Here is a 16,128-nt window from a genome sequence, read left to right as displayed (position 1 = left end):
TGGGCTGTGACAGTTTCTCAGATGTTCTTTGTTTTTAATGACCTTTGCAATTTTGAGGAGTCCTGGTCATGTACTGTGTTTTTCTTAGGATTAGACTGGGGTTACCAAGCTTGGGGAAGGAGGCCCACAGAGGTAAGGTGGTGTTCTCATCACATCATATCGGGGTTACATACTATCAACAGAACTCGTCCCTGCTGATGCTGACCTGAATCACCTGGCTGCGGAAGGTCTGCCAGATTTCTCCACTGTAGAGTTACCTCCCTTTCCCTCTGCATGCTGTGTTCTTTGGAAGGAAGTCACTATACACACTCCATGCTTAAGGACTGGGGAGTTATGCTCCACCACTTAGACAGTGCAGTAGCTACACAAACGATGTAAAATCTTGCACAGGACAGTTGGCTTTTCTCCATTCATTTTTATCAGTATAAACCCATGAATATTTATTTGATACTTTGTGTTACTATCCAATACTCCTTTATTTTGCTGCTCTAATTGCTTCAGCTCTGGCCACTAAAGCCTCTTTGAGTGGACCCTGGTTTCCTTTGCCCTATCCTCATCATTGTGGGGGTTTTGTGTTTGTTTATTTTGGTTTGCTTTTTTAGCACTTCCTACTTTCTGGCAGTAGACGATGCTCCAGGCTCACCATGTATATTTCCTGCCCCAGTTTTAGAAACTGCCATTTCTCCAAGGAACCTGGATTCTCTTTATTGGAGGAGAAACCAAGAGTTGACCACAAGGTGTGATTGTTGTGGACAGTTGTTTTTAATTACAGACTCAAACTTTCCTTCCCCATCCCTCAACTGAATAATGATTTTGTTTTTCTGCTTACCTCCAACTTCTTTTTCCCTCTTTCCGCCCGTAAAGAACAGAGATCAACAGGCTCTCAAAAGTTAGGGTGAAGTGAACCTGAAAATAAGAGATATCCTCCATTAGTGCATCACACCTTAGAATTTCCAGAAACAATGAGCATGAAGGATGCTGGATGTTAGAGAGAGTGTGTAGCCTAAACTTTCATGCTTCTGAGGCCCTGAGAAGTAAAGTGAATGATCCAGAGTTATGAAGGTACCTCATTGCTGGGCCAGGATGAGACTTGAACTCTCCTGAATTCTTCCTTTTGCTCCCTTCCCTAAGACACTACGCTGGTGAATTGCACTAATTCCTTCACCCACCTGGTTAGTGCAGGACAGGCTACTGCCTTGATGTGACTATTACTGAGCAAAATCCATGGTTTGTTGAGGAGAGAGAGCCAGCTGCTGACTTTCACTAATAAATTTCCAGAGCCCTAATGGGAAACAGCAGAGTTATTAGACACCAAACTAACTGTGCAGAGCGCCGCACTCGGGCAGGGAGGCGTATCCATCGCACTGATAAGAGGCGCGGGCACAGGTGTCTTACCTCAGGGGTCCCTGGGGCTCAGCTGCCTCCCCCACTCCTACTGGAAGAAGAACTCTGATTTTGAATGTGAGACTGTTTAGATGATGTTGTTTTTCTGATGTAACCGCTGACGGGTTCCTTACCTCCCTTTCCTCTGCCTCCTTCTCTCCCTCTTGGGAGCAATTTATGTGTCTCTGGCTCCTTTTAGATGGGGAGATAGTGCTAATTAGCTGTCTGATTCATTCCATGCCACCTGTCCCAGAGCTCTTGGCAGTAAGGCCAGACTGGGCGTGGCCCCAAACGCCCCAGAGCAGGTGGGAGTCCCAGGGGTCTAGACAATCCCCCGTTTGACGTCGCCCATGGATCATGCAACAGGATGGCTGGGAAGGAATAGTCTGCCCCAGCAAGGCTCTTTCCCTCAGCTCCATTTCCCCCACGCCAGCCACACAGGCAATTGGAGGGGAAGCGTGTGTACACCCTTTGGGAATTTTTAATTCATTTCTCCCTTCCAAGTGAGGTCAACTTTCTGCACAAAAGGATGCATCAGTGTTGTGTCTCCCAGAGGATGCCTCACCAGTTGGGGGTGGGGAGGGGCACTGAGCCCTAGTCCACCCTTTTTCCTTCTCCCCATCACATTTACTGATAGAACACATGCAAATTCCAGCTCTCTGGGTGAAATCTCAGCACAACATCTTGAAAGACTTGTCTGTAAGGTCCATCTGACTCCCTCACCTCCCTTTTGCTCCTCACCAAGGCCCTCTACCCCATAACACTACTTTCCTCAAGGTCCCAACAACCTCATGTGGCCACAGACGTATCCTTTATAGGCCCCCCTTGCTTCCTTGCTTGGAAGCATCCAACACAATTAACCTTTCTTTTCTTGAACTGGTTTCTTGTCTTGGCCTGCAGCATACCTGGCTTTCTTTCAAACTGGCTGTTATTCCTTCTCAGGCTCCTTTGCAACTCCCACTCCTCGGCCTGCCCCCAGGGCTGTCCCTGGACCCAGCCTCATCTCCATCTACACTCACCCATGGAATGGACCCATGGCTTAATACCACCTATATGTGAAGGACTCCTTCAACTTTTCCTTGTGGTCCAAATTCAAATGCCCAACAGGTCACTCAATATCTCTGCTTGGAGAACAAGCTACAGGCCTGGGTTCCTCTAATAAAATTCGGACTCTTATACCAAGCACAGTAAAACCAAGTTAAACAGTATGAACCCCTTAAGTGGCTTTCTGTTCTTTAGCTGGCCTTTGCTTACTTCTTACTCATTGGGTTTCCTGCCTGATTACATAATGATTAATGATGAGAATAATCACAGCAGCAGCAACTCACAGTTATTGATTTCTTACTATGTGCCTGGTGCTGTGCCAAGCACCTTATATGCATCACTCCATTTAACACTCTTAGGGAGTGAGGGAGAGAATCTTTCCCCATTTTACAGCTCAGAACTCTCAGGCTCAGAGAGGCTAAAGCATTTGCATGGGTCACACTACTGGAAGTGGCAAAGGTAGCATTAAAATCCTAATTTGCTTGAATTCAGAGTCCTACCTCTCAAACACCCTCCTCACTGACTGCCTCTCCCTATTAACCCGTACCTCGGCTGCAACCAAATTGATGTCCAAACCTGCTTACTGAGAGCACTGGCCCTGCCCCCCCAGGCCTTGTCCTTCTGCCTCTGAGTCTCAGAATAAGAATCCTTGTATGTTCCATCTTCCTTGTAAATGCCTGGCATCCTAATAACACAGTTTTTGCTCCCTGCTTAATCGAATAAACTTAGCGTTGAAGAGAAGTAGGAGAGGACAATTATATAAATGCTTTAAACAGAGAAAGGCCTGCATCCCGAGCCTGTTTGAAGGTATGCTTGAACACTTGTCCACCAGCAGTGAATTGCCAAGGAACGTCTGTCCAGGTCTATAGCGTCAGAGCAACCAAATGTAACCAGATGTAAAAGAAATCTTTTATTCTGAGTGAGGAGAGAGAGCAGACAGGGCAGAGACTTGAATTGAGATGGAGACCTCATTTAGAATTCTTTTTGGAAAAAAGTGTCTTTCAAGAGCATTATTGGGGAAAATGTGATTTGGGCCATAGATGAGAACTTGCAATCCACAAGGTATTGTCTTGGAACATTTCTGAGAAAGCAGAAGGGCCCAGCTGTCATGATTTTCAATCTGGGTTCCATGGGGCCTGGGATTCCGATAGCATCTCAGTCTAGCCAGGGGCACCCTTGCTGTTATCACGTATAATGAAATTATAAATTTCATTAGTTATAAAGAAAGGAGTCTATTATTTTGCTTTTTTCAATGATAGCAAGCCAAAGACCACAGGTTTAAAACCGGTCTGAGTTGGCACCTTAGTGCTGCAATTTTCTTATTCACATCTTATGCCTCTGTTTCCTCATCCATAAAATAAGGACACTAGTGTTTCCACCCCTGGGTTGTAGTGAGAAGTAAACGGAATAGTATGTGAATGCCCCTAGCAGAGAACTTGTCACAGAATAAATGTTGAGTAAACTCTAGTTTTCTTCCCTGTCTTCTCCAGGCCACGCAGCCACCCAGGCACAGCAAAAATGCCTGAGGCTTTTAACACGTGGGCGACTGCCCCTAAGTAGAAGATGTTTCCCTGGTTTCAATAACCAGCAGTCTGATACAGTAGAAGTATTCCATTTAAGAAGCCAAGAAGCCCCTGAGCACAAAAAGCCATCACGCAGTCCTGCCTCCCTTGAGCCCAGCACGTGCTTCTTCACGTCGTCGTTGAGGACCTTGCTGACTCTCCTCTAACGCGCAGCCAGCCCGGGAAGCAGACTTCCAGGCTCCACAAAGCCAAAGAAGCCCACAGAGAAATAACCCAGGAGAAGGAAGGCGGTGCAGCCATTAGAGAGGGATCCCCTGACAGCAATAGAGAAGTGAAAGCCGATCTTCTGACATTGAGAGAGGAGGCAGAGCAACTAAAAGGCAGGTGCAGAAATAGATCACAGCTCCGTGAAATTATGATCAGTAGCCTCTGTTTAAGGAGGAAGGAAAGTGTGTAATTTGTTTTTGAAAAAATGTCTACTAAAAATGATTAATTTTTTTAAGAAATGATTTTGGCTCTTGGAAGGATGGGTCTCAGTTACCGAGTCAGTTTGCTTAAATTCTAACAATGCCCAGATAAATGAGGCGTTACTGTACTTAAAGTCAGTCCCTAGACTTGCAGGTCTGTTTTAAGCAATGAAGTGAGTTAGAACAAGACTATTGACTGGTCTCAGTTGATGGGGACGTTGCTGGGTTTCTCAGGGACGATCTCCCCAACAAAGTCCAGCTTTTTTTTTTTCTTCAAAGAGAACACACTTTGGAACCAAGTGAAAGGAAGGGAGGGGAGGAAAGACAGCCAGGCTTGAAATGGCAGATGGTTTGGTCCAGAGCGAAGTGCGATTCATTAGGTTTTATGTATCTTCGATGAACAGAGAAGGGGAGAAAGGAACAAGTGTCAAATTACCCATTTAATTCTTTTTTCCCCCCAAACTGTCTTCAGAGGTCCTGCACAGTTGCAACATAACATATCGTGTATCCAAGGAGCTGGAGCTTCAGGACAGGAGACACTTCGTGTGAAAGGTTGATGGTGATGGGGTCATTTGGCTTCTCAGACTGCCCATGGAGTTTGCTGCGAGAAGATGTCCAATCTGATCACAGACAAACCTGAACTCTGGGCCGAGCACTGCAAAGGAGCATCTCTAAGTTTTCAGCCTCATTGGCGAAGGATCATACAAATAACTTGTTACCAAAAGTAAAGTCTCTAACATTTGCAAATAGCTTACTTCATCATTTATGATTTAAATTGGGAACTCCCACAACTTTCTCCTAGACTTTGGGGAAAGTAGTGCTGGCTTCTAGAAGCTTCAGAAAACTCTCCCACCGCATTAGATGAGCATTTGTCCCCTGCTGGGGATGGTTTAGAGAAGCAGTTCTTCTTTGTTTAGGGTCACCTACCCACTGTGAATTTTAAAAGGGCTGCAGGAAGAAAAACAAAAACAAAAACAAATGTGTGGATGCAAAAAGAACTGCATTCAACTTTAGAGGAATCAGTCTTTCTGAAACTCTGATCAGAAAAAAAAGTGTCAGGGCCTTTCCAAGTCTTATTTTCTTCCCTGTCCTTGTTCGTGTCCCTCCAGCCACCTGTCTCTTGCCCTGGGTCTCTGGCTCCATCCCCTCTGCACTACTCTGAACTGCTCAATAAGACTCCTCCCCAGTGACATTTTAAGGGAACACCTCCTCCCTTTTCCTTACTCCTCTCCTTGACTGGGCTTCTGCAGGCAATTGGTTCCCTTCTGACAAAGGGATGAGTCATCCTCAGGGCACCAGCCTAAGCTTCACACCCTCCTGGGTCCGGACACTCCCCAGAGGCCCCTTAACTCAGAGAACTCTCTCACATTTCCTTCCAGGGAGGCTTTATGCCTCTGTGGAGCACCGCTCTGCAGCCCAGGATCTCCCCGCCACTCTCAAGCAATCAGGTACCTGATGCCAACCCAACTGCAAGGAGTCCTAGAGGGTGACCCATGCAGACCAACGAGTGGCTTGGCCCACATTAGCCAATGACAGAGAGGCTGCCACTAGAGCCTGTCCCTTCCTGCTTTCATTCCTGATCCATTACCTATACAGGTAATTCTCAGCATCCTTGCAGAGAAATCTCACAAGTAATTTGCTACCAAAAGCAAAGTAGCAACTTTACTGCAAATAGCTTACTTCATCATTTGTAATGCAAATTGGGAAGCAAAACTGTGAAATTGTTGGAGTCTAACAGTCTGATTTCTGGTTCCTCCAGTGATTGCTTTTGTGACCTTGGGCAAGTTAATTTATCTCTCTAACCCTCAATCTACCTAGCTGTGAAATGGGGATAAAATAGGCTCTACCTCCTAAGGGTTCTCGTGAGGATGCCAAATGCTTACCACAATGTCTGGCATAGAAGCTAATAATAAACATTGCCTAAAATTAGTATTTGTATTTTTATGTGTTTATAGAAGTAAACCAAGAGTCTCCCTTTAATGTCTATATCCTCTCTCTCATCCCAGTAGGCTTTCCTACAGCAAGGAGAGAAAAAGGAAGAAATGCAGGCCATATACAAGGAATTCCATTTGCCAGCGGCCTAGCTTATTTGTTATCACTTCCCTGAGTGAGTTATCATTTCTGATGTGCTAACATTTGCGGTGGTTACAATGTATTATAATACCATATTTCAAAAAAAAAAACAAATATAAATAAATGTGTCTCCCCCCCACCCCCCCTCATTTTGGTTACACTGAGAAAGCGTGTCTCAGGCTCCAATCTCATCTATCAAGGATGTCAGGGCAGATGGAGGCTGACAACTGCGACAACCCTGAAGTCTCTGTGGGTCCTTACATAAGACCTGAGCCTCGGAGCCCTACAGGCACTGGGGCAGAGCCCTGGCAGGGCGGCAGGCAGCTAAGACCTGCAGCCCCAACGGGCCCTGGGCAGAGCCCGGTATCCCTCAGCTGCTGCCTTCTCCCCTGATGAATATGGAGGAGTCTTCACTCCACCTCTAATTGCTGTTGGGCTTTGTTTCTCTCCACCATTTCCCCCCCCCCCCCCCCCCCCCCCCCCCCCCCCGCTGTCTGATCAGATGTCACTCTTTTTATTATTATTATTTCCTTTGTGTTGACAAGTGATTTAAACACTTCACAGGGGAAAAAAAAAAGAAGGTGGAGGTTGTGGGGGGATCTTTTCTTTGAATGCAGGGTGTTCCTTTTTCAGATTAGCAAATACATGACTACGGGTATATAATTAAAACTAATAGGTTAATTAGACAACATTGAGATCTTTCTGGAAAAAAATAATAAAAGCCAATAATTGTCTCCTTCCGAGGCAAATCGGGAGTATACTAAATAGTCCTGAATATAGAAATGGCACATTGACAGTTTACTGTGCCCCTTCCTTCTGAGCCACAAAATTAGTTGGATGGCCGCTGAATTGTTGGCCATTTCCCAACAGAGGAGGATGCTGCGAGGCAGAGCCAGGTCTTCCTCCAGGGAGACAGAACAGCTGTCGCTGGAGGCAGGGGCAGGAACGTGGCCCACCCCGTTTCCCTGAGCTCCCAGATCTCACTCTGTGCTTTCTCCTGGTCTCTCTCTCTCTCTCTCTGCCCTTTCCTACTCAGCTGTGACTGTCATTCAGCCTGAGCCAATCTCTCAGTCCTCCAGACAATGGGATTTCAGAGATTCTCTATGCCATAAAAACTTTCCTTGACCAAAGAGTGGGTGGACAGGAGGGGGCAGTGATGGTGGGAGGGAAAGACCAACCAGTGAATCATGTCCACTTTGGTGGGCTGACCACGCTCTGGCTGGCCTGGTGGAGTGGCCCCGGTCAGAACTCTTGGCCTTGGATTTTGCTCCCCAAGCTGAGGATGTGAGGAATGGGTTGGGAATTCATGTGTAGGGCTTAATCAACCCTGGCTGGGACAGGGCCTGAGACAGGCAAGGCAGAAAGAGACCGGGCCCCAAGGCCAGCCCTTTTCTTTCTGGATCAGCAGATCAGGATGTGAAACTTCAGGAAGTTCCCCAGAGTCTGGCTGGCTTCAAGTTCTGCCTTGATGGGCAGTGGGCAATGAGGAATGGGCAATAGAAGAGCCTCTAGCAGCCATTCACTGACCAGCAAAATCTCAGATTCAGTCTCGGAGTTAAAACTCAGATCAAATACAAGTAAGCAGGTCTCTGTGTCATCACTTAAGCTATTGAACTTTGTAGAGTTCAAGATGCAGATGCCCACTGGCATTCACCATGCTGGGGTATCTCTCTGCTTTAATAGTTGGTCGAGATTCCTTATTTTCTGACATGGACAAGCTGAACCTTGAATGAGAGAGACTCTTTCAGGAGTTTGAAAAAAAGGAGTCAAATTAAGCATTTTTCTTTCATTGCCTCATTTTTACTACTAATAACAGTAATACCCACATCTATTGCGAGCTTCCCACTTGCCAGGAATTTTGTCAAGTGCTTTTAAGGATTTTGTGCTATATTTCTCCCTTTAGGTGAGCCCCTGGAACTCGTGGGGATCCACAAAAGCAGATGCCTTCCCCTAACCCACTCACCCACCAACCATCGTGGTAAGATTCAGGAAAATGAGAGGTAGATGGCTATCTTTTGAAGTCTCATAAAAGGTCCTGGAACAAAAACTTATGCCACCTCTACGTCCCTTCACTTTTATCCATTTACTAACCCTAATCCCCATCTCCTACAATGTCATTGTTCGGTTTGTTTGTGTTTTCAAGTTGGTGCTATTTTCACAGCATTAAATGAATCAAGCAGAAACATTACCTTTCACCAGAAGTCCAGAAAGGACTGAAAGAAACATAGTAGGAACCTGAGACTGGGTCATATCAGCTCAGCTGTTCAAATCATATTAACAAGAAATGATCTAAGAACCACTCTCCAGGGACCTCTACTCAAATAGCGATAGAGAAGGAGCAAGGAAGACGGGAACAAATCTGTGTGATTAAATAAACAAAGGTCCCCACTTTCCTATGCAGAAAAGAAGAGAGGAGGCAAGTGGGAAGAAAAGGAGAACACACCTTCTTGCCATCATCATCCTCACATAGCTCACAGGAGGTTGTCGCCCAACCAAGGCCAGCCCAGCTCCAGAAAGACTCAGGGATCAGACAAACCCACCATGGGAATAAGCAAAATTGCATATTGCCTGGAAACTGGGCTGGGAAAGGAGGGGTGGGTGTGACTTTTCTAGTCCCTAGAACTAAGCTTTTGTGGGATGGCCTCCCTCCTCGCACAAATGCAATCACCCTCCACAATGGTGGCACTTGTCCCTCCCCTGAGATCCCAAAGCAGTGACTCCAGTTGGCATCCCAGCTCTGCCCAAGGGGGCGCGCTACCGGCCAAGTCACTTAAACCCCAGCCAAGGCTTTCCTTATCTGCAAAATGTAAAATGAGAAACAAAATAAATGTAAATTGCACCAGGATGATGAGGACAAATGAAATGGTACATGTTCATGTTAGATCCAAACCACATAAGGAATCACCACAATGTGTAAGCCATTAACAGCTATGTACATAAAGGATTGTCAGCATTATTATATCCAGAGCCCCCTGTACTTTATGAAGGCTGCTGGAACAGTAAGGAACATTTTTCTAGGTTGGGGAGGGCGGATGCTAGCCCTCTCTGATCTCACAGCCAGGCCCGTAACCTACATTTTCAATATGCAGAAAAAGGAAAATACAGGTCTAACCCCAGGAGGGAAACCCAAGGGAAAAAAAGGAATGAAGAAAGAGGCTAGAATCGAATCATAGTTAGGTAGTTTGATTTTCTATGCTGAGTTAAGGGTGTCGAGTCCAGAGAGTAGATATATCAATAGTTGTTTTGTTTGCCCAACAGAAAGAGATTGTGTTAGATCCCTTCTGACCCGCAGCTAATCCCCTTCCCCGGCAGGTGTGAGAGAAGGGCTGTTTGCTCAGGCCCTGAGCGGTGTCTGCACCTAGAGACTGCACAAGCGGGAACTACACAGTGAGTCTCACCTCCCAGCCAGAACGCCAGGAGGTAATGCCTGCAGGGAAGGGATGCGGAGCCTCGCTTACTGTTTGGGGCGCCAATCACAGGAAGCCGTTCACACAGAGAGCCAATCAAATCATTCCTCAGGACAAGGACCAATCATTTTGCCTCCCCCATCTAGGCCATTTCATCCCAAACCTCCTCCTGCTGTGGGCTTGTTTACCATCGGCCCGTTACCAGCAAAAGCCTGAAATAAAGGAGAGCTGAGATCCGTAAGCCGGATCAGTTTAAAAAGCAGACTCTGGCAGAGGGGCTGGAACTGATATACTGATGTAAATACCCAGGACAGAGCCCAAAAAATACTAATTTACTAGGCGCCGGGTCTGTGCCAGGTACAGGAGATAAGAGGGACACAATTCCTACCCTTGAAGAGCTCTAGTAGAGACACGGGCAAGTAAACAGATACTTCCATTCGAATGAGACAAGAGCCAGAAGAGAAGATGCTGTGTGAGCAGATAATGGGGAGTCAAACCCACTGGGGTAGAACATCAGCGAGACACTTCAGGAGAAGGCACAGTGGGACTCAGGCATATCCTAGCCCTCTAGTCCCCACCCCCCACAGGCCAGCTTTTAAGCTTGGGACCTTCTCAACTCCCTACCCGTCATTTCCCGCAGCTATTGGAAAGCCCCTCTTAAACACTTTCTTCCCCAAGGACACTGTGACCTGGGGCTTTTAGTCCTCTGAATCACCTGTATTAAATGTCTGAGTAATTCAGACTTGGACCAGATCCTGCTGGACAAGAGGGACAATGAAGTCCTGCATCAGGCTGTTGATTTTTTTTTTTTTTTTCTCAAAAAACTGCATGTCAATTAGAGTCTTGGAACAATCTCTTCCCACTGCTCAACAGCCCTGCTTACTGGCCTCATGCCCAAGGTATTTGATAAGTCACTTTAGCAGTGATAAGGCTGGTGTTTCCTTTAGGCCTGACAGAGAGAGAGAGCCAGTGAAGTAGCCATCCATCAAACAGACCTAGACCTGGCCAGGCCAGCCTGAATCCCCTGGAGAGGGTGCCAGGTGCCCAGAGTCTACAGCCATGGAGCACAAGAGAGTATTTTGTGATCACGGAAATCCTAAGGTAAAACAGCTTACAGACTTTTCAAGCATAGGAGGGGCACCTAGTCTTCATTCCACAGCTCAGTACAGCAAAGACTGTACTAGGAGCCAAGCAAAGAGATGGTCCAGTCTCTGAAGACCTTGTGCTCACCTGGAGAAGTCTACTTGGAATCCAACATAAGGCAGTGGTTACAGCCACAGGGCTCAGGGAACAGAGAGTCAGGCCAGCAGATCCTGCTTAGGGGTTCAGAGAGGCCTCTGGCAGTAAAGGATACCCAAGTGGAATCTTGAGGGATCCATAGGAGTTAGTCAGCTGATGGGGCAAATAAGGGAGCAGAATGATCCAAGTAGGCAGGCCATATGGACAATGGGATGGAGGCATGAAGCACCAGAATGGGTGGGAATAACCACATGCAGGCCAGGATTACTGGAGCCTAAAATGTGAGGGGGGGAATGGCAAAGGTGGGACAGGGGTGGGACAGAGGGCCATGGGCCAGAATACAGAGTGGTGCCTAAACTGTGCAGAGCAGCTTGGACATTTACTCTGTGTCTGTATTTTTTTTTATTAGTGAATTTGTAGGTTTATAGAAAATCATGCAAACAAATACAGATTTTCCATAATCTACCCTCCCCACCCCACTTTTATTAACACTTTGCATGAGTGTTATTTTATTAACGCTTTGCATGTGTAGTATCTTTGTTAAAATTGATGAAAGAATATTATTATAATTGTGCTATTAACTATAGTCCATGGTTTAATTTAGGGTCCACTATGTCATACAGTCCCATGGATTTTTTTTAATTATTCTAGTAACATACATACAACCTAAACTTTCCCCTTCTAACCACATTCAAATTATAATTTGGTGGTGTTACCTACATTCACAGTGTAGTGCTACCATCCCCACCATATAGTATTGAAACTTCTCCATCAACTGAAACAGAAATTCAATACCAATTTCCATTCCCTACCTCACCTTGGCCCCTGGAAACCTGCATTCTAGTTTCTGACACTACGAATTTGCTTATTCTAATTATTCCATATCTGTGAGGTCATACAATATTTTCCTTTTGCCTCTGGCTTATTTCACTCAACATGTCTTCAAGGCTCATCCATGCTTTTGCAGAATCAGAAGCTCATTCCTTTTGACAGCCGAATAATATTCTTTTGTATGTATATATCACATTTGCTTATGCATTCATCTATTAAGGGGTACTTGGTTATTTTCATCTTTGGCAATTGTTAATAAAGCTGCTATACACATCAGTGTGCAAATACCTGTTCAAGTCCCTGCTTTCAAATCTTTTGGGTATATAACTAGAAGTGGTATTGCCAAATCATATGGTAATTCTGTAACTTAATTTTCTGAGGAACTACCAAACTGCTTTCCAATAATGACTCCACCATTATACATTTCAACCAACAATGGATTAGTAATTCCTATTTCTCTACATCCTCTCCTACACATATTTTCAAATTTTTTTGATAGCAGTCATTCTAGTGGGCATGAAATGCTATCTTATTGCAGTTTTGATTTGTATTTCCCTGATGGTTAATGCTGTTGAGTGTCTTTTCATGTGCTTTTTGGCCATATGCATATCTTCTTTGGAGAAATGTCTATTCAAGTCTTTTGCTATTTTTTTTTGCATGGGCAGGCACCAGGATTCGAACCCGGGTGTCCGGCATGACAGGTGGGAACTCTGCCTGCTGAGCCAATGTGGCCCGCCCTCTTTTGCCTATTTTTGATTGAGTTGTTTGTCTTTTTATGGTTGAATTGTTGGAATTCTTCATCTATTCTGGTTTTAAATCCTTATCAGATATGTGTTTTCCAAATATCTTCTTCATTCTATAGGCTGTCATTTTACTTTCATGATGATATCCTTTGGTATGTAAAAATTTTTAATTTTGACAAAGTCCCATTTGTTGCTCTTGCTTTTCGTGAAAATTTGTGAAACCATTGCTTAACATGATGTCCTGAGGAAGCTCCTCCTATAGGTTTAGTTTTGGTTATTATATTTAGGTCTTTGATCCATTGGCGTTAAGTTTTGTATATTGTGTGAGGGAGAGGTGTGCTTTCTTTCTTTTGCATATGAATATCCAGTTTTACCAACACTATTTATTGAAGAGACTATTGTTTTGAGTAGATGACAATCCTCGTTGAAAAGTCATTTGGTCATAGATGTGAGGATTTATTTCTGATCTTTTGATTCAATTCCTTTGGTCTGCATCTCTGTCCGTGTGCCAATATCATCTGTTTTGTTTTCTGTAGTTTTGTAGTAAGTTTTAAAATTGGGAAATGTGAGTCCTCCAACTTCATTCTTCTTTTTCCTAATGGTTTTGGCTATTTGGAGCCCCTTACCCTTCCATACGAATTTGATGATTGGCTTTTCCATTTCTACGAAGAAAAAAAAACAGCTGTTGGAATTTTTATTAGAATTGAGTTGGATGTGTAAGTCAGTCTAGGTAGAATTGACATTTGACTCTATTTAGTCTTCCAGTCCAAGAACATGGACTGTCCTTCCATTTTATTTAGGATTTCTTTGATTAAAAATTTCAGCAGTTTTGTAGTTTTCCATACATGATCTTAACGTCATGTTTAAATTTATTCTTAAACATTTGATTCTTTTAGTTAGATCAAAGAAATGGTCAGAAGCCAGATTATAGACAGATATGTAAACTGTGCTAAACAGTTTGGATGTTTTCTGTGCATTTTTAGATTATGCTTATTGGAGCGTTGAGCTTCTTGAGTGGTGCCTTGGGATGAAAAGCAAGGCTTAACAGGCAGGATATTTATCAGAGCCTCTTGGCTCTTATATTTCATATATTTGGTTTCCATGTAAGGTTTCATTTCATTAAAAAAAATAAATTCTAAACCTTAAAAAATCAACAACTACCATGCTTTAGCTAAGGAGGAGTACTTGTAGAGTTTTAGGCAGGGAATGATTTGATGGTAGTATGGGGTCTGAACTGAGGATTACAAGCTTGGAGGTAAAGACACCAGTTAGGAGACTATTGCAATGGTCCAAGCAAGCAAAACAGAAAGGAGTTGAGAGATTCAAGAAAGAGTTAGCAGGTAAAACTGAAGGAACTTAATGATTGATTTAACCTGAGGAGTAATCGAGAGAGAGAGAGAGAAAGCTTCAAGAACAACTACTGAGTTTATGGCTTGGGGACTGGGTACATGCTGATGCCTTCAACTGGGAAAAGAAACAGAGGAGAAGGAGTTGGAGTGTTTTTGGATAGACACATGAATAGAGTGTTGGCCACATGGATATGATGTGCTGGGGGACCTCCAGGGGGAGACATTCAGGTAGTCATGTGATAGGTTCTTATACTTCTTGATACCTCCAGCCTCTTGAGCATAGAAACTTGCATATTATAGATAGGTGCTCAGTAGATGTGCTTTTTATTTAAAATTTTACAGATAAAATATTTGAGGTCCTCTATGATCTCTTCTATATCTATTTTTTCCATCTACTCCTCTTTTACTTCTCAAAAGTGTGTGCAACGAAAATGGCCTGAACACCCTTGTCCATAAATGCTCAGTGCCAATAGATTAGTTTACTCATATGTCCCCTAAACAAATGTCTCCTTGAAGCCTATGGAGTAGGTAGAAAGATGATGGGGAGATTGGAGTATATAACCCCCCATGGGATTCAAGTAAAAGGCATTACAAATTATGATATATGACACAATATTCCTCCATCCCTGGTAATACAAATCTTTCCCTACTCCTTACATCTAATAAGATGCAGTTAACCCTTCCAGATTCGGTTCAGGTTCACTTTCTCCATGAATCTGCCCCCATGAAGAAATAAAACAAAGGCGAGTTTGCTGGAGAAATTGTGTGTGAATTCTGTAGGGAAAAATTCATTCTTTAGAGTACCTCTTTCTCCCCACTTGATGCTCCAGTTGCCTGAAGGTTCATCTTCAAGTGTCCTAGTCCTGCGGCATTGGATGCAGTCACCCTTATCTCTAGAGAAGGGGAGCACTGAACAGGAAAGTCCTTCCATTGCAGTACTAGGTATTCTCAGAGATCCAGGACACCTGATCTGGGTCAAAGACAGCCAGCTCCTTAAGAGGGATTGGTCCCAGGCAGCCTGCCTGTCCATATAGCTGTGGCGGGGTATATTTCTAACCTGTTTGGTGTTAGCTACACTTCAGTATTACCATGTTTCCATCAAACATATGTACTAAGTTTGCTTTCCTCCTGTCTTCTTTTCAGTCTCACCTTTCTCCCAAATGGGTTCTAATAATTCAGCCCTGGGCAATGCTTAGCAACAAAGCCCAGGAGCCCAGGTCCTCTTCCCAACTCCCCAAGCAGTACCTCTCCTTCTACGTAGTCCTCCGTCTTCTTTTCAGTGAGTAGCAGTGTGCCTTGCTTCATCAACAGCCAACATGGAGGAGTATCCTTAGTTACAGCAGGGGTGCCAGTGGGCTCGCCCACTCTCACTCTACCGTCTTAATTTCTCTGATTTTCAGGGTGCCCAGGGAACCCCGAGCTGATTCCAGCAATGATTGGAGGCAATCAAGATGTTCATTTCATTTTTTTCCAGGCGATGTCTTACATCAGATCAATAGAGTTTCTTTCCACTGCTCCCAAATTTAGAAAGATTTATATAACCCACATGGTACATTTATTAAATACACTGGAGACCTGATAAATTATACACTATTTATTATGCTACTAAAAGGATACCTTTTACTTAATTAAAGTAGCCATATGCTGCAGTGCAAATCATTCTAGTTCACTAAGATCCCGAAATATATTTTTTAAAAAAAGAAGACCCAACAGCAGTTAGAAAGAATACAATCAGATCACATAGTTTTGAAGACATAACTGCACTAAAAAGTAGTCTTGATGTTTCATCCTGAATAATACCAAACATATCTGTCCATCCATTCATTAATTTACCAAATAATGGTCAAGCACCTACTCTGTGCCAATCCGTGTAGATGCTACGGACAAGACTCGATCCCTGTGCTCAAAGTGCATACAGGCTAGTATGTTTAAATGCTATCACAATGGTCAGCCAAACACCCTGAGAGCAGATGTATCTCACCTAGGGTGGTTGGGTCAAGAAGGGTTCTCAGAAGAGGTACTAGCTTGGTTATATCCTAAAGGATAACTAGGCCAGGGAAGTGTCCTAC

General features: G+C 44.2%; 1 long non-coding RNA gene across 1 annotated transcript in view; it reads right to left on the bottom strand.

Moving 5' to 3' along the window:
* LOC143643313 (uncharacterized) overlaps positions 1–16,128 on the bottom strand; it is a 49,481-nt gene that overhangs the window by 8,578 nt on the left and 24,775 nt on the right. The window contains exon 4 of the long non-coding RNA XR_013156204.1: positions 830–906. This is a non-coding gene — a long non-coding RNA (uncharacterized LOC143643313). The remainder of the gene's footprint in view (positions 1–829; positions 907–16,128) is intronic.

The sequence above is a fragment of the Tamandua tetradactyla genome, chromosome 8 (genome assembly GCF_023851605.1).
Source record: "Tamandua tetradactyla isolate mTamTet1 chromosome 8, mTamTet1.pri, whole genome shotgun sequence".
NCBI lineage: Eukaryota > Metazoa > Chordata > Mammalia > Pilosa > Myrmecophagidae > Tamandua > Tamandua tetradactyla.
The sequence above is the reverse complement of the archived record's forward strand: the minus strand, read 5'-3'. Positions and strand labels throughout refer to the sequence as shown.